This window comes from Lepisma saccharinum, chromosome 18 (genome assembly GCF_977018435.1).
Source record: "Lepisma saccharinum chromosome 18, izLepSacc3.1, whole genome shotgun sequence".
NCBI classification, from domain to species: domain Eukaryota; kingdom Metazoa; phylum Arthropoda; class Insecta; order Zygentoma; family Lepismatidae; genus Lepisma; species Lepisma saccharinum.
The window spans coordinates 22,488,284-22,513,073 of record NC_139246.1 but is presented as its reverse complement, the minus strand read 5'-3'; the positions used below and the strand labels follow the sequence as shown (position 1 = coordinate 22,513,073).

Here is a 24,790-nt window from a genome sequence, read left to right as displayed (position 1 = left end):
GCTTCAAGTAAATGATCTGTGTGCTCAACGAGCGAGAGTGGACCAAAGGGGCGAGTCACTCGGCGTCGGCACCCCCTACCCCGAAAAATAAGGACAAATTGCCTATTTGTTCTTTCCTTGTACCTTATTTTCATACAACAGTTATATTTTTTTCCAGCATTCTATCTTCTTCTATCTTCTGATTTATCATCTTGTTGATGCTTATGCCTGAATGACACGAGGCTACATTTTGACAATATTCTGTTTCCCTGTTGCCGCTTCTTGCCCAAGCAATAGGCCTAATTGGTTGTGTGACCACAAGTTCCTTCGTAGGTAAAGGCGGCAACAGAGGGTCCTGCCATAAAGGCGGTCTCCGCGCTGGATCCTACGCCATCCCGAGAATAGTTGTGTAGTGTCTACGAGTAATAAAAAGGTTAAGCATAATAATGATAATAAGTAATGCAATATGTTCTCAGAAAAAAAAATTAAATGCTTCAACTTCAAAAGATAACGTCGTTATAAAGTATGTATTACACATGACTGTAAATAAAATTTACAAGATATTTACTAAACCCGACTGATATCTGAGAATGAAAATGTTGTGCTTAGCTCGCTAGGCTTCAGCCCCGCCCTGCCTACCCCTCGCTATGAGCCTGGCAGGAAGTTACTGATGTACTACTTATTTTTCTGTTACCATATTACCACATATGCCATAAACCTACCAATCTACTCTTCTTATTTTCTTATGTGTTTCATTTCCTTATGTGTATGCACATCCAAGACACAATACAACAAATAATACATACAAGCATATGAAATACACAAAATATACAAGACACATACATAGTACTGTATGTACAAGACTGAAAACAGTGTATACCATGCTCATTATTGGCTACCAGAAATGAATATGATACTCACACAAATTTTTGTGCATAATATAAATTACTTTATATATGTATATCAATAAAACAATAAAGTGCAATAAAAAGCGGGGAACCGATGAATTTCGCGGAACTGACGTCCTGGTTTATTTGAAGGGTACCAGGACAATAAGCACATACCCCTGAAAGTATTGCGGTTGAAGGCGTTTTTTTTCCAGGGGTTTCCCCCTTTTCTTTATGTTTCTGTTAGAATTGGGAAAGAAAAGTAAGTCTCACTTACTTTATAGTTCAAACATGGAAGGAAAGTGTAATACACACGAAAAATGGGTTTGGTGTTTCATATTGTAGGAAGGTTGGGAAAAGGAAGTTAAGTCAACTTCCCCACGGGGCGATTCGTGTGACGTAGACGCTGATGTCATTACGTATAACACCCCTACAAGAAAGAGTTGAAAGAAACTCCCCCACCCCCTTCACACACACACCTCACTGAGCTCATCATATTCTTTCCTGGTCAGTTACTTACAGTAAGAAAAACGCTCCAAAGGAAGCCGTTGTGAAGGTCTGAAGACAGAGAGAAAAAAAACAGTGGAACATGGTAGTTTGAAGAAAGCCCAATTGGCGTGTAATCGTTCCCAACAGAGGCAGTTAATGGCGTTTTCCCTCCAGAACATAAAAAGAATGAAAAAAAGAACTATGTCCGGCTACCCTTCGTTGACTCTGTGATCTATGAATTTATCACGGTTGGTAGACATTGGAAGTGAAATGGCACGATCGCCTGAAGGACAGAATCGGTAGACAGGCGTGGACATACTACGTAGAATTAAGCCTTAGAGTGCTTCTTTTCCATCTGTTACCATGGGAAAGGCAGACAAAGTGAAAAACAACTGAACGCTTATCTCTAAAGATTGCTGTGAAATGGCAGAATGGGTCCTGATAACGAAAAGAGCCTGCCATGTCACAGACTATTCGTTAAAAAAAATGCAGTCATCAGAAGAAGAAGACGATGAAAAGGGAACACGTTGCTTTTCCACACCCGGCGTGAACGAAACTGAGACGGGATGGAAGAAAATTGCACCTCTTGGGCGTAAAGATAAAACGAAGCTGACGTGTTTCGGCCATTTGTTGGGATGATCTCTTTACCCGCAGCTCTCGGCAGCAAACAAGATGCCTCTGTGAGTTCGGAATTTTCCCACGAGATGTCATACTTTTCTCGCGCGCCTGCTTTATTCAGCGAAAATACGTGATGACATTTTGAAATCAAAATTGAATTGTCTTGCCAGATCCCCCCTCCCTCCCTCCCTCCCTCTCTCTCTCTCTCTCTCTCTCTCTCTCTCTCTCTCTCTCTCTCTCTCTCTCTCTCTCTCTCTCTCTCTCGTTGTTGATTTCTAGGTCTGTAAAGAAAAATCGAGGTGACTACATACAGGGGAGACCATCGGGCATTTTGGACGTTATTCGTAACCTAGACTGGATTATTTTTTTTCAAGAAACAGAATTCCGAAGTGCATTATAGGCTTTCAATAAATAATTGAAAGTATACGCACGCGCACTTCCGAAATTTATTGCATAGTATGTTAAAATTGCAATATTGCAATGCAATTTAGGTCTTCTAGAATGAAGTGAGCATGAAATTGTGTGTTTTTTTTAGTGCATTTCTCGCTGTTCGCTGTGTTGCCCAAATAAATCCTAAATATGATAATTTTATGCTCGATCTAGCTTTCAGAAGACCTAGATTGAGAGATACGTAGGCGTGCATGTTATTAATTTTGTAATTGTTCTTTTATTCCACTAAAATGCCTGAATTTCATGAATATATACGTGCGTAGTTGAGTTTCTATTCTTCTCCTGAACCCGAATGCCTGTTGACGCAATTTCTCGTTAACCAATACCCATTTGCTATCATTGTTTGACCCACCTGTTTATGTAGCCACCTTCTTAAAAATGGAAGATATTTTTTTTCTTCATATTCCACAACCCACACTACAAGATGGGTACATTTTAAAGGGAATTTTTTGGTCATGCTAATACCTTTGACGAACCATTTGGAATCGGAATAAGCATACCAACTCCAACGAGCGTGATGGAGTGGGGATTGAAAATCTGTTGAAATTTAATTACCGGTCGTAAAAATGATCGCTCGACGAACTTGTCCGTCTTCTTTTCATGCTATTTCGTTCCCTCTGGTTCGCTTATGAAAGCTTCTACTCGAGTTCCTTTCCCACGATATTTTCCAAAGCGCAAATGTGACCCAGCAACTAACAATCGTTTTATTTATTACGGATGTTTATAGACTGCTGCATTTAAAGAAATTTGACCCTGAGAAGTATGTAGTGGTGATGAGTAAAGCAGTGATTTCACGTAACAGGTGATCAGTTCCTATTTGAATTCTGTCTGATTTTATGCGGTGAATACGGTTCGAAAACTGAGACCAATAGGGTCTCAACGCTTTATGACCAGCTCAAAAATTGGTCCTACGCTCGAAATGCTACTTTGTAAAGTGACAATTTTTGTTAAATTTTGAAACTCCTATTCCGTGATACCTTTCATAGATTCTTTTCTAATTGTTTTATAATCCTTCAGTAGCATAACCACTGGCGTACGGAATATTTTATTTCGGAGGGAGGTGGAATCATGTGTCATTTTAAGTGGCGTTTGCATTTACCACTTCAGTTTCCTCGCGTTTTTTGCTGATTTCGTTTGAAAATTTTGATATTCCAAAAATTTCGGGAGGGGTTGTAGCCCCATCAGCTATCTCCTGCGTATGCCAGTGAGGTTAACCAATCAGAAGCGAGCTCTCTGTCAGTGGTTCAAATTCACGGTCAAAGTAATGGGAGAGATTTCTCCCTCACTTCAAAAAAAGATAAATTTTCACCCTTACCAAAGATTATTTTAACAATGTACTACACACATTTGTAACACAATACAATTTTCCATGAAATTTTCGAATGTGAGAGAATTCAAACCGAAGCGACAAGCGACACGTATCACTTAGAAACGAACGTTAATCCTACCCCCCCCCCCCCAACACACACACACATAACAAAAGTTTATTACAAATTGGCCGAATTTTTTTTCAGAGAGTGGCAAACAATTCATTTTCCTACCAAACTTGGCCTGAATTTAAAATTCTGGCGTTCATTCGACAGACATGTATTGATCATAGCTTAGATCTATTTATCAATGTCATTGAAATTAAATTTCGTGCACCCTCCAAATGCGCTTATACGAATTTGATGGGATCGTGCTTGTCTCGGATAAAGGATTTTTCGGTAACTTGGAATATATTGTATTAAACGTCTACTGTCCATTAAAAAATACAGTAAATATACAAACAATAAAACAGTATTATTACTACCGTTACAGCATATACGTTACGTGTACAATGTTGGGAATCACTTGTGTATAGTGGGAAGCACAACTATTGATCGGACCAATTTCGTATTTTTTCTCTTTCATCCTGCGTTTTTTTCTTTTCTTTTCATATTGCTGGTTTAGGCTCTCATTGGGTAAATCAAAGATAAAATGGCGATAGACAATTTACTTGATAATACTTATGCATCCCACTGTACTCTATTAAATATGATTATCGCGGCGTCTAAATGTTTTTGTAAACTTTGAAACTTGCTAATTCGGATGAATGCTTTTTTAGTGTATAAAATACAAAATTCGTCTGACATTCAATTCTCATCGCGATAATTGTACAGTGGGATCCATGAGTATTACCGTGCAAATTGTCCATCACCATGTTCGTACACTTTATTTGACACAGTAAGAGCTTCAAGAATTTAAAGGAAACTCAAAACAAGCTGTTGACACAAGCATACATAAAAATCCATCGCTTAATAACACACAGGATGTAAGAGAAAAATTAATGAAAATAGTCATGGACAATTTGTACGGTAATACTCATGGATCCCACCGTACAGAGAAACAAAGTGTTCGTTTTCCAATGTGCTTGATGGTAAGTACAAAACCTCCCGCACTGCATGTACTGTCGGTGCCGTGCTGGAATTCGAGGACAAGTTGTTAAGCAACCCAAAAATCACCCCGCTAAATCGCTCGGCAAATTTCATGAGCTAAAAACTCGCGTTGTTCTTTTCCGACTCGAAAATTACAGTGAGTGGAGCAAGTCAACAGGAGCCTGACTGATATTAATTTCAGTAGTTCGGCCGCTGATCTTCTTATTTATCTCTTACGCAGTGTTTCTTCTTCCCCAACCCTCCCCCTTTTCTTAAAAAGATAAGCAAGAAAGCTTCCTTCCAACATAATAATGCCCTTGCAATATTCTTCGAGCTCCCATGATGCAATAGCCGTGTGTTTAACCGCTGTGATCTGTTCCAGATAAAAATCCTGCTGCGGCTACACTGAAGGTATTTTTTGAATAGGAATTGTGCAGAAAGAACCTCCCACTTAAAAACAAAACAATAGCCGGTCGGGGAAAAAAAGCGTGCACGAAAATCCAACATGATGTTGGGGGTACAGCAGCATACGAAAGACTTGCGGCCGTGGAATTAAGCTCCTTTTTATAGATGGCGTTGTTGTGTACTTAACTGATGTTCATTTGTTTCAAGGTTCATGGTTCACCCAGACACAATCAGAAAGCATTTGGATTTCCCCGAGGAACCTCAATTAATTGCAGGGACATATTTTAAACCAAATGAAATCTATTCAGTGCCTCTTTTCGTTATGGGAATGTACAGGTTTGTCTGATTCAGCAATTGACAATGCTATGCGTCACTTGTTTGTACACAAGTAAGAATGTTGCACGACCGGGTATTTTTATTTATTTCTTTTTATTCGTATGATTACACCTGCAACTATTCTCCCCATAATTTTCTGCTATAATAGGGTACACTTCATGAATATATAACAACTCAACTCAACTCAACGAAATTTTATTGGACTTATAGCTTTACATGTGGCTGTTTACGCCCAGCATACATTTTGATGAATATACAGCTCACAGTAACTAAGTCAAACGGAAACATCGAGGGAAAATCAGTGGTTTACATTTAGAGAGTAAGAGTATGTCATACAAATAAAAATTAAGAAATTTATTAACATATATATTTGTTTATTTTTCTGAAAATTGATAGTAAATGTAACCTACTTTGATACTTGGTTTCATATTAATAAATATGACGTAATAAGTAATGCAATTGAATGTGACGGTCAGTTTTTGTGAAGTGTTTTCATTTTGACGAATAATTAGAACACTCATAAAATTCGATTTATGACATAGATCTTATGAATACCTTGAAATGTTTATTTTATTATTTTTTTGTGCATTTAATCATGACCAGTTTTTTCATAGCAATAGTAAAGCGTTGGCATTTTTTGAACAACCTAAGTATGTTGTTATAATAGCCAAATTTCAATAATTTTTCACAAGGTTTTTTTTTGTTCTAATTGACACCACTTATCTTTATCTCAATTTTGATTTCTTACTGTTTGCATTAAATCTGTTTACCATATTGATAAATTAAAAACTATAGGCAAATCAGCACCTTCTTTTGTATAGTTATCAACAATATTGTTTCCTATACTTCATTGATAAGGCACAATATTTTTTTAGTGCTATGTTAAACTAGTATTTGTCTTTCCTCAACACAATTACACACTAAATGTGTAAGGAATTCAAGAACCCATACTGTTACTACATAGTGGTTCGGATCCCACTTTAAACTGTAGGTCCAGTCCCGATTAGTCTTACTGTGCATAAAGTGGACTTAAAACACCATATCAATCATTCAATCAAAAACCATACTGTTACTGCATAGTTGAATTAATTATCAAATAACAACTGCATTTATTGCAATTTACAATGCAAAGGAGTTCAAAATAGATGTGATTATTGTTAGGTTATCTCTGTTTTTGTTCTTGAGAGTTCCGATTCCCAGTATCTCCTCCCCTCACACTTTTGAACGTGAAGCAAGAAATATTTTATTCTCTTGCACGCTGAAGAAGTTAAGAACCTAACTATTTGCTGATTGGAATGTAGCTTTAAAATCTTGGATTCCAGCGGGGAGAAACAAACCACATTTTATTGACTACATCGTATAAAATATGAACGCCTAATTCGGTATCCGAAATACGAAACAATTTGCTAATTCCGTGACATTGCGGTTCTAGAAACAACACAACTTTTATGTCTCTTCTTTTATCGCGCTCGGGAAAGGACACCAAAAACATTCCACATTAATTTCAACATTTCTCCTGGACTTTCCAGTTCGTATTTCATCTTCCAGAATTTATGAAGACAGGGAAACCACGAGCTTGCGTTCTTTTATTGGCACACGAGCTTATAACTGCAGTTGCTTTGGATTTAAATACCGTATTACGTGTTCTGGCTTCTTCACGCTGCATTCCGCTCGGGAAATAACAATAAAAGAAGGAAAAAGCAAGAAAGATGAAGATTGAGAAGGGGGGAGGCAGGAATTCCAAGTCTGCCCATTCAGGTTGAAATCCAATGAACCCCAGCACACACTACAGTGTACGCAGAGCAAGAACCTGCAAGCAGCCTTGTGCGTGAATCACTTGTTGCTTCTATAACGTGCATTGCCAATCTGACCGTGTCTCAGTGCGTCCGTCATACAGGCGCATGGTTCATGCGATCGTTCTTTATTGGGGGGGGGGGGGGGTCGTCATCATCATAGCCTATAACTTTATTGATACGCTTTTGTAATAAATTTGTACGAATAAAATGCAAATACATTCATACATTAAATAACAAATTTGCACATACATTCGTATATGATATATACGAATGTATATGTCCTTTTTTTCGGGGAAGAAAGACTTCGGTACTCCTCAACTAAGAAAAAAACCGCGCGTCAGGCTAAGTTTGCAGCAGGTTTTATGTATCAATCCGCGCGGGAACTGAGCACAGAATCTTCCGTGCCAGTCTTGCATCAACCGCCGAGCTGCTTACATCGCAGACACTGAGAAAATCCACAGTATTGCCAACCGCACAACACATCAAAACCCGCATGCATGTCAAGCGGAATATATTTGTGTTTCTTTTTGTCTCCTGAAACATAACATTTTAGAAGTACTTTCGGCGCATAAATTATTTAAAAAAATGTGTCATTACTTAATATAAATGCGAAATATCTTCAAAACATGAGAATATTTTTCCCAGGGGGGCAAACAAGTCACATTTCCCCCAAAAGAGTGTAGTTCCCTAATAACATTGCTTAAATTTGAATTTATTGTGTTAATGCAATAATTAACACATATTATTGTGGCTAAAATGAAATTATATGTGTGAAATACATAATTTTTGGTTGACTTTCATTTTCCAGGGAGGGAACGGCCCCCTTGCCCCCCCTTCCGGATGCCCATGAGCATGTGTGTATATTTCGAGCACGCAAAAATAAAAATAAACAAAGATATAAGTAAACAACGACAGGCCCTCTTGAATTTAAAGACAAATTATTGTTTTTGGTTTATAAAAAAATACGTTTATGAAAACCTTTGTTACTGTAAGACACACGCACTTCAATTTATACCAGCAAAAAAAAAAGTATGATTTGTTATTGTGGATATATACAATCAGGTGCATTGTCTGCTGCTATTATTCTGGTTACAATTTATGAATCACTTCACTAAACCAGGATTCAAATCTTGGTCTGTCCATTTCTTGCTAATCATCCATCCCTTTCCTTGCACGGAACAGTAAATTTTTGCACCTTCAACAAAGACGTCATTGCCGTCAGTGGGTGAAACAATAAGCCTCTCCCTTCCCCTCTCCCTTTCTCATCGGTTTCTTCAGCCCTGGCGGTGGTTTTGCATGGTGATATATATATATATATATATATATATATAAAATCAATATAACGCCCACGCCCCTCCCAGAGTTAAAGCACGTCTGCTCCAAATAATAAACATGTTTCTTCTCACGGGGATATCTCTTAATACCGGGGACATTCTTTTGTAGTCAAACAACAAACAATCGTTTCCTCTTCCTAAACTCAAACCGCAAATCATTCAACACCCGGGATACAGTTCGTGCGCCCATTGACGGCAAATCACCTCACGCCCTGTTTTACTTTGATCTTGTTTCCGTAAGGAGGATTATGCATTTTAAACAACTTGCTTGATTTGAAGAGCTTTTCCCTTCGGATGAAGCCCACAATAACACTGGCTGAACAGGAGACCTTGCTTGATTCAGCCATTCTCGCCGCTGTATAGCACGATTATTAATCACAATAAACATAGAGTTAAAATAGTGGGATGTGCAACACTGGTATCACGGATTCCACGCGGTCTGCAACGTATTCAGTCTTGCTCGACTCGCACTTGGGCTTCAGGGATTCCTCAGCTCAATACAAACTCCAGTTGGCGAATCTGCGGATCCAAGTTCGTCTGCACAGTGATTGCAACCGATCAAGTCCACACCTGCTAATGGATGTATTATTTTGTCTGTATTTTACAAATTAAATAACTGTTCTCTTGCAAGTATGCAGTTGTGTCGGAATAGAACCCGTCTCAGTGGAACTATATTCTTGCGCGCACGTTTGGATCTATATATGCGAAAACCTACTGCAAGGTTAACCTGACGCTTGGCTTAGGTTCGTTATTGTCCATGGGTGTCGCCAGAAATCCTTGCAGGGGGGGGGAGGGTCGGGCAAATGATAACAGTTGAATAGTAGATAAATAATGAGTATTATTACCACGGTTATAAATGTTATTATACAATAATAAATATTATAAACTAACAAAAGTAAATTTTATTCGAAATAGTAATAATAATTAATTATTATTATATAAGTGAGGAGACTCGATCCACGAAAGGAGTGAATACCAGCAAAACTATTTTCCATTATTTCTTTTGCATTTTATGCAGTTACTATCTGAAATGCATTTTGATATTAACCTTTGCACGCCTCGTTCAAGAAAAGGCTTTAAATGCTAGGGATTTTTTTTATATAAATTGTGTTGTGTGACTTCTAATACAACTGTAATTATTAGAAATTTGAAAACTGTGAATCATTTGTTCTTTGGGTGAAATTATAGAATTGAACCTTGTTCCTGTATTTTTCACTCAATGTTTTCGATCCAATGCATTTTTACATTGGTAATTCTGCTCGAATACTAAGTAAATGAACTTTATTTCTGTTAACAATAAGAGTAACAAACTTTCGGGTTTCTTGTATCTTCAAATTAACGATGTCAATTTCTAGGGGAGGGTCTACCGACCCGTTCGACCCCCTTCTCCCCTTTCGACGCCCATGTTATTGTGTCTAGTCCATCATAAGAACTCACGTCCGTCCCCTTGGAATAGGGAAAATTTGCTTCTCTGTTTCTTTCTCGCTTCTCTATTTCCTTTTCTCCCTCCCTCTGTGGTTTTATTGAGTCTCTCTCATTCTCTGCCTCTTCTTTCATCTCTCTTTTTCCCCCTCCCTCTAACAACTTATTTCTCATGATGACATGTAAACATGATGCCAATATATATCTTACCCATGTAAGAACCACTCAAAATATTGTAGTATGTTTACAAATAATAATCGTTCATCTAGTTACACACTTCTTTCGTAAAAGTAAAACGTTATTAGTTTTTATTCTCATCTATAAGAAGGTACCGGCACGGCGTACCGTTGCATACCGCTAGAAAAAGAAGCTTTTTTTACAATTTCGCATTAGTTCGTCTGAGAAAAGCAAGCATAATGCATTCAATGGTGCGTACAATAACGAAACTAAATTTATTGGAAAAGGCACATTATGAATGCGAGGTTCCGAGAAATCTGAACCAAGCTGAATACATTTTTCGGTCGTGGTTGACGAGAATACGAATAGCAGTGGTACCGAGACCATAGGCGTAGCTACGGGGTGTGCCGGGTGTTCCTAGGCACACCCTAATGGGCTGCTTTATCAAAGAGAATTAAAGATAAATATTTCAACAAGATAGAAAATAAGCGGCAGTTTGTAAGAAGTTGAAAATGTCATTATTACTTTGTACAAACGTGTGCATTATCGCTGATGAAACGAGTGTATAGGTTTTCGATTTTTTGATGTCATTGGAGAAAGAAGATATTTACTGCATTCTACTCTGTACTGCAGCGCCTTTCTTCTATACCTGTCACAAGCTGCACGTGTGAGAGAGCTTTCTCCAAGCTTACCCAAGTTAAAACTAAATTAAGAGCAACTCAGAAGCAGGATAGATTGGAAGCCCTGCTCTTTCTATTTGTGGAACAGGAAAAAGCTTAGTCTATTGATGTAAATAAAGTTATTGATGACTTTAAGAACATTGTACCCTTTGACAGACGTCTCTTGTTATAGATGACTTGTATTTTGATGTATTTGTTTGTAACTTTATGAACATTTTGTGTGTGTGTAATTTCTATGCAATTTGATTTTTTCTACTACATATATTCAGAAATTTCCAACACTGTCATTTAGTGAATTTATATTCCTTTACAGTGCAGTTAAAGAGCCAAGTGATTGTGTTGCAAAATATGCTATTAAAAAGGTACAAGACCTCACTTTTTTTCTTTGTGCACACCCAAATATAAAGTTCTAGCTACGCGTATGACCGACACTAAGACGGACGACCTTTTAAAATCAAGACAGACAGACAGATCGAACAGACAGACAGGCCTCTTTAAACTTGAGACAAGACAGAGACAAACGTCTGTAAATCGAGATGAAACCGGGACTTAGTGAACGAGACTTTCTCTCAGTCTCGCTCGAGACTTTGGTATGATACTTTAAAAAAATACCTGCATCAAATTTATTTTACTATTATATTTTCAGACATGCCAAGAGCACACATTTACTTGATTGTATGGATTAATCAAATACATATTTCGTTTACACCAGAGTTCTCTAAGAGTGTGCCGTGAAAATCCACAACATTTGTCCAATTGTCTTTATTGTTAATGATGGTGGATTAATTTCATGTAATAAATATAACAGGCGTCATTGAAATGGGAAAAAATGAACAAATACAAAACAGGCATATGTATTAAATATTTGAATAAGTTCCAAACTGCTGTAGTAGTGTACCGCGATCCACAAAAAGTTTGAGAACGGCTGATTTATAGTAAGTAGAAAGTCAATCTATTGGTACAATTATGAGCCTGTGATGGTATGGCTGCATTAAGTTTTTCAAAACATTCGTAGCTTCGGAACGATGTGTCAAATCGAAAAGCCTTATTTAGAGAAGTAGTGTTCCTTGATGACTTAGTTTATGGGGTGGCATGCTACAAATTCTTATTTTATTTCATATTTCGAGATGAGACGAAGGCTACCAAGTATCTTCTCTACTCAATCCCAACCCTTGACGAATACTGTCAACAAGATATATGCCAGATTATGGAGGTTCGGACTTAAGGGGGGGGGGGTTACTCTACAGATTTTCTAACATTGTAATAAACCTTCAAGATAAACATCTTCAACATTAACTAGTGCCCTTAGGGACACATTGTTAGCTCAGCTTCATCCACACGTGGATTTTCATTGGAACATTTTCCTTTAGATAACTTTGTGTGTGATTGTGTGCCCTTGCACAAACAGAACCTTGCGTAATTCATTTCAACCTCATAATTAAGCTTGGAGTTATTTTCTCAGCGTCTTCAATCGCTCCCCAGCCCCTCTACTCATTTCCTTTCCAAGACAGCTGGAAACACAATGGAGAGGGCGGTGGAATATTTCAGATTCGGACCCAACGCTTTTGTTCGGCCTAAGATGCTCGGCAGAAGTTACACCTCTTCCGATATATAAAAGAAAAGACAAATATCTGATTCACTGGTTTGATTAACGTTTTTTTCCCTTCCCGGCAGGTTTGTGTACGCAGGAAACTCGGAGAATGGGCCGAAGCAGTATTGCCAGAGCCAGAAAGCAAATTTCCCTTTTAAAGGCACAGAATTTCCCTTGTTCATCCAATTATCTCTTCGTCTTGGACAAATTGAAGTCGAGATTATAAACACTTTATCAACTGTTATTGTTACTAGTATAATTTTTACTTCCATTGGCACATGAAAAACATTAATTCACAGAAATAGTAGGATTAGTTGATTTGATTAAAAAGGTATAACAGATGATAAAAAAATCGTGGGAGGGAACAATTTCGCAACGAAAGAAAGGAATGTATTTCACACTCCAATGAACTTGAATTTAATATGTGAACCAGACATGTTAAATTTCCGCCCAGTTTTGAAACTTTTTCATAAAATCTCCAGTTTCTCCTTTACCCTAAAATTCTGAGGGAAATTTCCCTTCATGTGGCAACACTGTGCCGAAGAAAACAGCTGTGTTGCCTCGGACCTAAACTCCTGTCCGGCAGGTGGAAGCACCGTCGCGGACACAATGCCCCTTGTGGAATGTCATATCCTAAACGCGTGTGAAAATTAGCTTCTTCGCGAGTTGTGTAGTCAGGAGGAGGGCAGAGCTCACTGAATCTGTGGCGTATTCAGAACTTTATTTCGGGGAATGGAGATTGAATGTGTTCCCCGTGACTCGCAAGTGGGACTACCTTGCTTTCTTGCCCTGTGGCCGCCACGTATTCCACAGGGCCCGCTCAAGTGCACTGCATAGGCTTCCCTTGCATATATTCTTGTAGGGGAAGGACGAATCTTGCTTCCCCCCAAAAATTACAACTTTCCGTCGAAAATTAGATTTTTAATTCAATTTTAAGATGCTGTGCGGTCCACGCAGATCACAGCCTATTTCTCAACTTCAAATGAAAGAAATCGCTAGTATAACACGAAGAGATTTATCGATTTACAATTGATTGGATGAAAGAAAATGTGTCTCAATATTTGTTTTAAATTAAATGTTCATAAGTTTGATTTTCTAATTTAAGATGCTTAATTTACACGATTTTTAAAATTGAATAAAAAATTAAGTTCTGGAAGAAAAGTTTCAACTTTTGGTAGGAAGCAATAAACCAACTGTTAACTTAACACAGCTCGAAAGAAAAGATAGCGTATTGCTGCTACAACCATTTTCGTCGTCGTCTTCTTCTAAGAGAACCAAACTTAACTTGCCTAACCTAACCACCACAGATTATTACCCAAAAAGCTACCAGCCAATGGGAATACTTGAAACAGTTGTAGCAGCAATCACTACATATATTTAAAGTGGAAATGATTGTCGTTTAATATTGCAGGTAAACCTGCTATCAGAGTGGGCAGGTCTACCAAGATATTCTTTTGTTCGGAAACAATCTAATAAGTGTATTTAAGGTATGAAAAAGAACCTCCGAAATAAAATCATAAGTACGCCACGGGTAAGTGTATCCGTATTTTTGTTATTTTACGTTGCCTTTGTGCATATGTAGGCTAATCGCAAGAGTGAGGCTGAAAGATGATTAAACGAAATTCGTGACGGAACACTAATAAGGAAAACTCAAGGCCACGCTCGAACCGGGACAGTTGTTGTCCAACTGGCGAGTCCAACACTCATGTTAACAGAATTATGGAGTGTCCTTGAAATCACCAGATCTCGAATAATATTTGTGCGTAAGTGGTTTTGAAATTTCAATTATGGTGCATGGTTGTTCTTCTACTTACCCCTCTGAAAACCACACGCCGGTACACCTCGACACTTGTGCCTTCACATGACGCATGGGCGTCGGCAGGGAGGGGATCGAACAGGTCCGTCGACGCAGTGGCAATTGGCATCGTTCATTTCAAGTTACAAAAAATCAGAAAGCTAGTTATTTTTATAGTGACTAACGCAAATAATGTTCGAACAGCGTAAGGAAGTAAAAATGGCGTTATGTCGAGAATAATTAGTGTAAAATTCAGGAAACAGTTTGTTTTCATATTCGACCATTTAAATCGAAGAATAAATGGTTTTACATTTACAGAATTTTAAAATTAAAGTTTTATTCGAGACGTAACACAACAAAAACACTGTGACTAAATTTTTATCTTAACATTTAAACCTTTTCTTAAACAAGATGTGTAAAAGGTAATAACAGAGTATTTTATAACTATATGAAATATATAAAAAATCTTCTGGGAATCTGCTACATCGAATCGAATGATTTTGTAGTCGTTTATAATATTGTATAATAATAATCATAAGCATGATAATAGTAATTATTGTTGTTATTTCTACTTTTCACGTTTTATCAATGGTTGACTGACTCCCCCCTACATTTTTTTGGCAACGCCCATGAGATGGCTCCACAGGTAGAAGTCGGTCAGGAGATCAAGGTGACCACTCCACAGGATTCCGTCATCCAATCCACAATTCTGGAAATTGTAAATCCAAACAGTGTTTTGCTTCAATATTTTCCGGATGCTGGTTCGAATGATACCTGTCTCCGGTCACGTATTCTTGTCCAGCGATGCCAGGACGATGTAGCTTCATTACGGCTGTTTTGGGGCGTCCTCTCTCGGTAGATCTGCAATGATGCCGGACGATTTCAACTTCTGTATCAACTTGGCCACTGTATCGTGTGTGCTCCCTGAATATTCTGGGTGACGCCCGTTGAATTCATCCTCTACTTCCCTGCACCTTCGGGTGTCCACTAGCAGGATCACCTCAGTTTCGTGCTCAGGATTTTCGAAAAATGGGGGAAGAGGTTACGTATACATTTTTTTAATAGCCAGTCCTTATTTTGCCATCTTTTCCTGTCTTTGACGTTTTTTTTTGTTTAGAAATACTGTGCCAATGGGAGGGGGGTATGACCCCCACAAACACCCCCTTGGGCACACTACTAGATCACCTCAATACGTTCCTCCCCAGTCCCCACTCGGCGGAATTCTTCACTGGAATCTGAAAGAAAAAAATATATAACCTACGAAAGAAAACTTTTCGCCCAGCCCGAATAAAAAATCCACAGATATATTAATAATTGTATTCATACTTATCCAAATCCTTCTGTGGATGCAGTTGGGGCTGGAAGGGGGGTCAGGGGGTCATAACCACCGCCTTGCTCTAGGCCAGGATTCAAAATAGTAAAGTGGAAGAAAAGGGGCCTTCTAAGAACAGAAAATAGGGCCGCCTCGATGGCGTAATGGTAACGTCGTCGCCTTGTAATCATGGGTTCCCGGGTCGACACCTGGCAGAGGCACAGTGGTTCGGATCCCACTTTAAATTGTATGTCCAGTCCCGATTAGCCCATGTGTGCATAATGTGAACTTAAAACACAAATCCAAATAAAAAAAATTCAAGAACAAAACACATATTCCTCATTCATGGCCAAATTTTCCATGTTACAAAAATTCACTACGGTACGTTGTCTCTTAAATAATGTATTTCATAGCCTGTCTTGTATGCGTGTCGATGTTTACTAGCGTTGTGTATGCATAGACGCACTCCCGTCACCAAAGTTCCGGGTTCGAGTCCCGTTTTGGACATGGGCGTTCTTTGTTAAGGTTTCATTAATTTCATCTAATCATCACTCATTCTCATCATCTCGAGTAGCCAAAGTATCAGAAATGCGACGTAAAGTGACAACAATACAAATATACATGCACAGAAGCACGTCACTGCTCGAACGAGTATCAAAGGCGAAAGAAAACGTGTTTTTCTTCTGACCAAAATCTCCCTGGAGTTTTCCATGGGAACCTTCCAGGGAGTCACGTGCACCTGGAAATCCATCTCTGGAAAAACGTGACTGCAGGAAGCGATTTGTGGTTGACGATCTTGGCTTATTTCACGGAAAAAGTGCTGTGCGGTTTCTTTAAGTGCACCCAATTTTACTCTTCGCCTTGTATCGTACTGGATGTAGACTCTTTCGGCGTTTAAAATTCATGTTACGTGCAATATACTATAAACATTACTGGTATACAAAGGCGGCTTTATACCAAGGCAATTTGAAGCAAGTAGAGTGCTATCGGAAGATTTGCAATGCAAGAGATAAACATTCTATCGAATGAAATAATCAGCATAAGGAGACTCTTAATAACTGCATATGTGCGAAACGTAAAAAAATATTTTCTTTCGATTTGGTTTATTTTATGTCGCTTTTCTGCCAATTTTCGCTAATCGCAAAGATGAGAATGAGTGATGATTTTGATGAAGGGACACTCACAAAGAACACCCGTGCCCAGTCTGGGATTCGAACCCCGACCCTTTGGGTGGTAGCGTGCTGTTTTAACCACTCCGCCCCGGTGGTCGGCTAATTTTGTGTTCTGTAGCCCAGAAATGCTATATAAATATTTTTCCACGCTTTGTAATACAGTTTAATAAAATGACAAAATTAGATTAGTGTTAAATTTGACAGTTTTTGTCAGTTTACTTACATATGCATGTGCTATTGTTTCAGAGATGAACATTTTCCGCATACAAATACATGACAATATTAACTTCTTGTTCATAGTAATTTTATAGAACAATATAACATGCAGAATAATCAATTATTAATCCTCGCAATGTGGTGAAGCACGTGTATCCTAAATTGTCACTGAACAATACGTATAATGATTAATAAACAATAAACTCAATAAGACAGTGGAGATGTAATCTGTCATGTTCGGCATTAAACATGTAATCAGAATAACTCTCCTCTCCAAAATACTCCACTAAGTGCCTTTGTTTTTATTTACATTTCATATAAACTCATATTGACGTAATATCTTATCTACGAACCACCGTCCAATACTCTTTATTGACTCACCTGCATGTATCCGCCTTAGCTTTATACCATTGCCAGTCTTCGTGCTCAATAAAATTTTGTTGAGTCGATTCTTCGTGGTTCGTATATAACCTTATGGTCCCATTGGTTCCGATTTCGGCCGAATTTTTTATCGTCAGTGTACTGGTCGAGTTTGATATGCAGAATGCAGTGTGATGGGTTCCAAAACTGAGGGGGCAAAGGTGGCAAAAAGTGGGGGGCTGCCCGCCTAATCGCCGCCACTGACAGAATGTATCGAATGGCCGACGAAATATCATTAACGCTCTTTATTGAAAATAAATATCTGAGAGGGTGAATGGAATGGGTTAATGAGATTTTGTCTATTTTTAATAACGAAATATTCAATTTCCAGTAACTTTAAGTCACGATTTCCTGGTTTCCGCTTGTGGTAGTTCTTGATTGATGTGTGCCTATGAGGGAGCTTTCAAACCGAAGCCACAAGCGACATGGAGATTTCACACCAAAGCGGCGACACGAGCTCCTTCAGTTCAAAGCAAAACATTCATCTCGCATTCGCGAATAACTCAGACCGAGGCGACACGATGCACGGTATTGAGAAAACGGCCCAGTCTGAGCGAGACATGCCGCTTGTGTCTTCTGTTCGAAAGGTTCGATTACTGAGTGTTATCTTCCAAGCGACACGTGTCTCTTGTAGCTTTGACCTGAAATCTCCCTAATGGTTTACTTTCGTAAACGAAGTATTTGATAAACAGAAATAATTTTGTTGGAATGGGTGGCGAGTAAAGGGGGAAAAAAACTGCCAACATTTTTGCTACACTTTTCCCTTTCCAACAAAGAAGTAAAAAACCTCGACCACCTGCTGCTGCTGGATTACGACATGAAATTCGCAATTCTAAGTCTCTCCCACCATTTTTTTTTTTCAATTACAGTTTTTCCTTTATTGGTGTCATTGCTGGTCATAAAAGACATTTAGCCGGGGAGTAATTGCCAAGACTACGGAGTTAATTCTGCATAGCGAAGGTGAATGAAATCCCAGAACGTGAGGCTGATCTCGGATGGATCGTGATGAATGTGCGTAACCCATATCCGGCCCTCTCCTCGGATACATGTTCATTTTCCCTCGCCCGTTTCTCGCCAGGTGGCGTCTACTGCCATTAACTGCCTTCCTGTGGGATCATGCAAGGCACGAAGTTGGTTCGGCAGGTCCAATTTACCACAGGACGGAAGACGAGTGCAAAAAGGCAAGATCGGAACGCTAGGAAGATGTATTCTTTACCTTCGGTGTTGTTTGAAATAAAGAGTTGCTGTTCTCGACGAACGTTTCGTGAGTGATTTGTTCTCGGTAAAGGGTTCGTGAACCTTTTGTTCTTCACGAACATGAACAGTCTTTGAACTAGTTGTTGTTGTGAACAATCTGTTCTCTGTGAACAGTTTGTGCGAACGAACTGTTCGTGAGCGATTAGTTTTCGACGAAGGACGGTTTGTTGAGCTCGTTGGGCAACTTCAGAGGGCAGAATCGGAAAGTTCTCCATCCCATAAAAATAGCATCAGGATGTTTTCTAAATGATTATTACATTTGCGAATTTCAGGTCTCAGGGGGTTAAGAAAAGTACCATTAACTTGTAAATTTTAACAAATCCGAAATTTTGGGTATGGGGGCAAGTGGTTCCCCTTGCTCCCGCCAAGTTACGCCGATGATTGTCAGAAGACTGTCTGAAATGAGCCTCATTCATTGCTAAACGAAATACGAGCTAAGGAAGCTTAAGGATCTTTCAGACTTAAGTGACAAAACGACAAACCACAGGCGACAAGCATCACGTGTCGCTTGAAATCGTACCTTGAGAAATAAATGCATCCTTTCGTATCGCCCACATGTCATTGTCTCTTGCATGTTGCTCGGATTGGGCTGTTTCGTCAATTGACGTGTATCGGGTCACCTCGGTGCAGTGATTATTTTTTTTCACGGAAATTAAAAGAAAATGCCTATTTCGGCGCATGCAGTTTATGGTCGTGCGGCTTATCGCATGCCACTTGAAGTTTGTCGCTTATCACGTCGTCTGAAAGCTCGCTTAGTATTTTTGGACCAGTTCCTTAAGTTGGTTGTGAAATATAGTGAAGGAACTTTTTATCATGTACTTTTTACTCGGTTTGACGAGTGTTCTTCCAAGGTGGCTACATAACAAGACCGCAGCCGGGGGAGGAGGTACACCACCCTGAACTTTACGAATCGTTGCACACCAGTGTATATACACTCGACATTGCTCATCCTGAAAGTAAGTCGCCAATCCACATCTAGAATCTTGACTATGGTACAGTGTAAGTATTACCAAGCAAATTGCTTTTCTTTGTTTTACCCAATGAGAGCCTCAAGAATTACAAAACACCAAAGAAGTTACTGCAACCTCTGCACCAGCATACGCAAAAACTATTACTTAATAATACGTAGGATTCAAGAGAAAAATAGACACCTTGCCGAGGAATACTTGTGCATTCCACTGTATTGCATAACAGGAGAATCATTGAAATCAGGTGATTTGTGCTCTAAAGTTTTCGATTAAAATCATCTGTGACAGTATGTTAATTAGTTTACCAATTGCTTGAAGGATAACGGAAGAGAAGTTATAACTTATAAAGTTAACTCCTGGCTCCCCCGATGGAGAAGTGGTAAAGTTAATTTCTTGTATCCGGGTCCGATACCCGTTTGAGGCTGAGGCACAAAAGAGGTTCAGATCCCACTTTAAACTGTAGGTTCACTTCCGATTTGCCTGTCCGTGCACAAAGGGGACCTTAAAACTCAACTTCAACTCATGACTTGGAAGTTTGTCACATGAGATTGTTATCGTGCGTATTTGTGAAGCCTGCGACAAATTGTCCAATACCCCATTCATTCATTCTGTTCTCTGCAATTTGGGGTTCAAGAATTGAACCAAAATGTCAATAAGCAGAAGAATTCCGCCCCAGCATCATAATTCCTTTCAGTGGCGACGATTGGATGTATATAAGGTTTAGCATACTTTCTCTTGGTAGACAAAGCTTAGCATTGATGCTATTGGGGGGGGGGGGCAACTACGCCCTTTCCACCCTAATCGCCGCCACGGGTTCCGTTGCTTACCAAAACAGAACCTTAAAGAAAAAAAACTGAAATCGCGATGGACAATAATTGGCAATTATCAGTATCTTAGCTTCTGACTGCACACAGATATTGCTAATCTAGATTGGTTGTTTAAAGTTAGTTTTTATGAAAAGGGACAGTTTGATTCCACGCTCTTGCAGCCTTAAACTGAACACTCGTTGTCACAAGCTTTCTGCCCATCTTCCTCAGTGGAAAATTTCCATAGCAGGTCGCTATCAAGGCACAGATTGCGACCGTGATGGAAGAAGGGGCAATGAAGGAAAATTTACATACGTGTCTTTCGTTCCAACAATGATTAAAAATACGGAGTCGCTAAGTGCATCCTAAATGTGAGAACGTAGGTGCAGTCCTGTCCATATTGATAGGGTAATACGTCCACTGCGGACTCGGCTTGGAAAAATTATCAACATAGTGTGCATTCCAGAGAGACAAAAACTTGATCTGACTCTGACATCGGGAAGCGGGGCAAAACTGGCCGAGAACGTGGCTGGATTCTTACCGGTTCCCGCTTCTCTTGGTCTGTCAGAGAATTAAGCCTGCTTGTCGGAGCAAAACGCCCGCTCATAGATGGCGCAATGTGTCACTCTTGTACAGTTTTTTGTCTTCTCATCTTGCGTGTTAATTCGCGACTGCTACATATGTTTACAGTCTGTATAACGAGGAAAGATGAAGAGACAGCAACATGTGAGAATTAAAATGCTTCTTAGAGGACATTGAATAATAATAATTGTTAATGCATTATTATAATAAGAATATTTTATACATTGAAACATAGGTGGATTCAGAATTATTTTTTGGGAGGGGCGCAGAATATGAAAATCCCAAAAATAGCATATCGTAGGATGTAAGTTTGGATGAACATAGTAAATGCAGCTATACTGTGCTGTATTGCGAGTTTTTTTTGGAGGGGGGAAGTTGCGCAAAGTTTGTTGTACAGTGCGATCCATGAGTATTAACGTGCAAATTGTCCATGACTATTTTCATAAATTTTTCTCTTGCATCCTATGCGTTTTTAAGTGGTGGATTATTATATATGCTGGTTCAGAAGTTGTCGACAGCTTGTTTTGAGTGTTCTTTTAATTCTTGAAGCTCTGATTGGGTCAAATAAAGTGCACGAACATCGTGATGGACAATTTGCTCGGTAATACTCAAGGATCCCACGTAGACCCACTTTGCTTTCAAGCAAGCTAATCGAGACGGGGCCTGCAGTTTAAAAAGTGGGATCCAACCCATTGTGCCGTATACCTTCACTGGAAATAAGTGGCGGCAATTGGGTTCCAAAACCAGGGGGGGGGGGGCAAAGTGTGAAAACTGGGGGACAAAGACAGTATATTTCCCTTTGTATATAAAGTTTAGCATAGTGTGGGGGCGAAAACTGGGGGCAACTGCCTTCCCTCGCCCCCCAATCGCCGCCACTGCTGGAAATCGAATCTAGGACCTTTGATTACAAGGCGACAGGGTTAGCAGTTTTTGTAAGCTACAATAGTTGTTTTAACAGCGATTTAATAAAGATAGAATGAAGGTTGAGAATTGGCAAAGGGCAGAAGTGTCACAAATATCGTGAAGATTTCTATGAGAGAGAGGGAGAGGGAGGGATATCTTTTCTACATACTTCTGCTTCATCTTCATTAGTGTCAATTTATGTGAAACTTCTCTTCATACTTTATTCTTTGAGGTCCTCGAAAATGGCGCAGTATTAACGTGATCTTCTAATCAAGACGTCCTAGTTTCGATTTCAAGTGACGCACATTCCAATGTCAAACAAATCTGTGCTAAATTTCAATATTTGGTTGTTTGGAAAGCAGAAAACCAGAAGGGGTTATTGAAGAATTCTATCATGTGTTGTTCGAACAATATTTGTTGTTAGGATATGACGATGACATTACATTTAGTCTTTCCTTTTTAGAGGGCATGGACCCCCCCCCCCCTTCGTTTCGGCGACGCAAGTCCAGCAATGAAGGAACTGTTTCAGCAGATGATGAAGAAAACTAAGTTCGAGAACGACTGCAAAGTGGACGTGCATTGTTGCCAGAGCATTTCTCACGACTAATCCACTTCATAAAATACATATAAAATACCCCGAGAAGATGCCTGGAATCCTAACAGCTCCTTCTAGCTCCATCCACGGCAACAACTTTGTTTGCGAGTAATGGCCTTTTTACGTAACAATGAGAGGGACGGGACGAAGAAATTTTCGTATCACCCGCACAGAAATTCCATGGTGTTTTGGTGAGTTAAAGTCGCGCTTGTCGTGAGCGTTGTGGGTTCATCCCTTTCTCACGGAATTCCGCCCAAATTTCCCTTTTCTTCGTGTAATTCGATGGCTGAATTCAGTGTTGCCAATAAAGAATTGTGGTTTTCCTCCAATTTTCTTTCCATTAGGCGGCCAAATGATCTCGAATTGAAAAAAGTGCGAGGTATTTGAAATGTGACAAAACTATAAAATATTAGAAATAACTAGTCATTGCAAATAAGTGGCCTTGCAGTTATAACTGAAATTATGTATATCGGCTGTCTGTAAGAGGGAGGGTGTGTAGGATTGCCAGATTTCTAAAATAAAAAACTGGACATACTGATTATATAGGCATGGATATAGTTAAATTTATTTTTTATAGCATTTTTAAACATTACAAAATCAATTGCTGTTTAAAGCATTTTTAATCCCTAATTTTCAATATTTTGATTATATTAATATTTGAGTGAACTCTTGGCATCCTTTAAGAGGACATTTTTTTCCAATGCATTACTATAAAATTCAGAACATGACTTATTCTCATTCACTTATTATTTCTTTAGCTAAATACGGGACATTTAGGCGTCCCGAGAACATTTTTCGGGATACCGGGACATTTCTTTAAAAAAGGGGACAATCCCGGATATACGGGACGTCTGGCAACCCTAAGGGGGTGTCATGTGCGTACATAAATCCGAGGTTATGTAGAGAGCAATTCGAGTCAATTAGTGGACAATAAAAATCTGTATTCTAACGACCTATCCGCCGTTAATAATAATAATAACTCGGTTATGTAAAAAACGAGAAAAGATAGAAAGACGAAATTTTGTGTAATAAAAATCAGATTTAAATGTTGATTTTCTCTATTGCATAAATTATCTTTTATTAGCAGTTCGTGAAAAGAATCTATAGTCAAATGTTCTATTAGTTACCATACATCATAAATGTAGCCCCAATTTGTTTTTCTATATTTCCATATTTTAAAATTACAAAAAATCACTATCATATTTTCGCTGATATATAATTGAAAGTGTGTTTACAATTATATATTGGCTTTTCCTTTAGGTCTATCTTCACTGTATATTATGCTCATTTCCTAGGTTGCTCAGGCATCCTCATTATCGTAGGACAGTTTGTTTTTTATTTTTAGTCTTGTCCTGCTGTCCGTAATACTACTACCAAAAGTAGAATATATCCTTTCTTCCAACAATGTACTGCAAAAATGCCAATCGAAACCAATTGTTTACCGATGAGAATATGGTGGAAGTTCCGTTTGAAAACATGTATGGAATTGTAGAGTTTGGTTTATGTCTTCCAGATGTACCAACTGAAAGAGCGTTTACAATAATAATAATTCATTTTGAAGAATGGTACTTTACTACAAGAAATGCCATGCATTCTAATGACAAGTAGCTTATGTTTCATATGACGTTGTTGAATATATGATTCTTGCATGTAATAAATTTATACTTGGTTCCTTAAGCAAGTTAAAATTACTTAATTTTTGAATAATTAGAGCGTAAAATATAGTTTCCACAACTAATTACAAAATTAACAAGCTTTCTCCCTGTATATAACATTTCATGTTATGTATCCGTGTGTGTGTTTAGAATAGCAGGGGGGGGGGGGGGAGGGGAGAAAGAAGCAGCTTTGAAGGTGAATGTCCTACTTTTTCATTTCTAAAAATTAGTCACCCGTAACATATCATTGCATTATCTATGTAGGTGCCTGAACCTTGACTGCTAAATGAAGGAATATTGTTTAGTATGATGCCAGTAATACAATTACCACTTGTCCAGCTTAAAATTAAGTTGTAACGTTGAAAATTATTTATGAATAATGAAAAAATAATGGTAGTGCATATATTCTCAGACAGGACGACGTTTTCTTTACCTGTTGAAAGTTGATTTAGACGTTTAGATCCCGAAAAGAAAATGTAGAAGTTGGAAGGGAACCCTCTACATTCGTAGATTGGTACGAGAAGTCCTAAACAGAGCTCCAATGTGTTC

The 24,790-nt window shown here is 38.7% G+C and overlaps 1 protein-coding gene across 2 annotated transcripts in view; it reads left to right on the top strand.

The window, feature by feature from the left end:
• LOC146002464 (tetratricopeptide repeat protein 28) overlaps positions 1-24,790 on the top strand; it is a 186,948-nt gene that overhangs the window by 72,631 nt on the left and 89,527 nt on the right. The window lies entirely within an intron of this gene.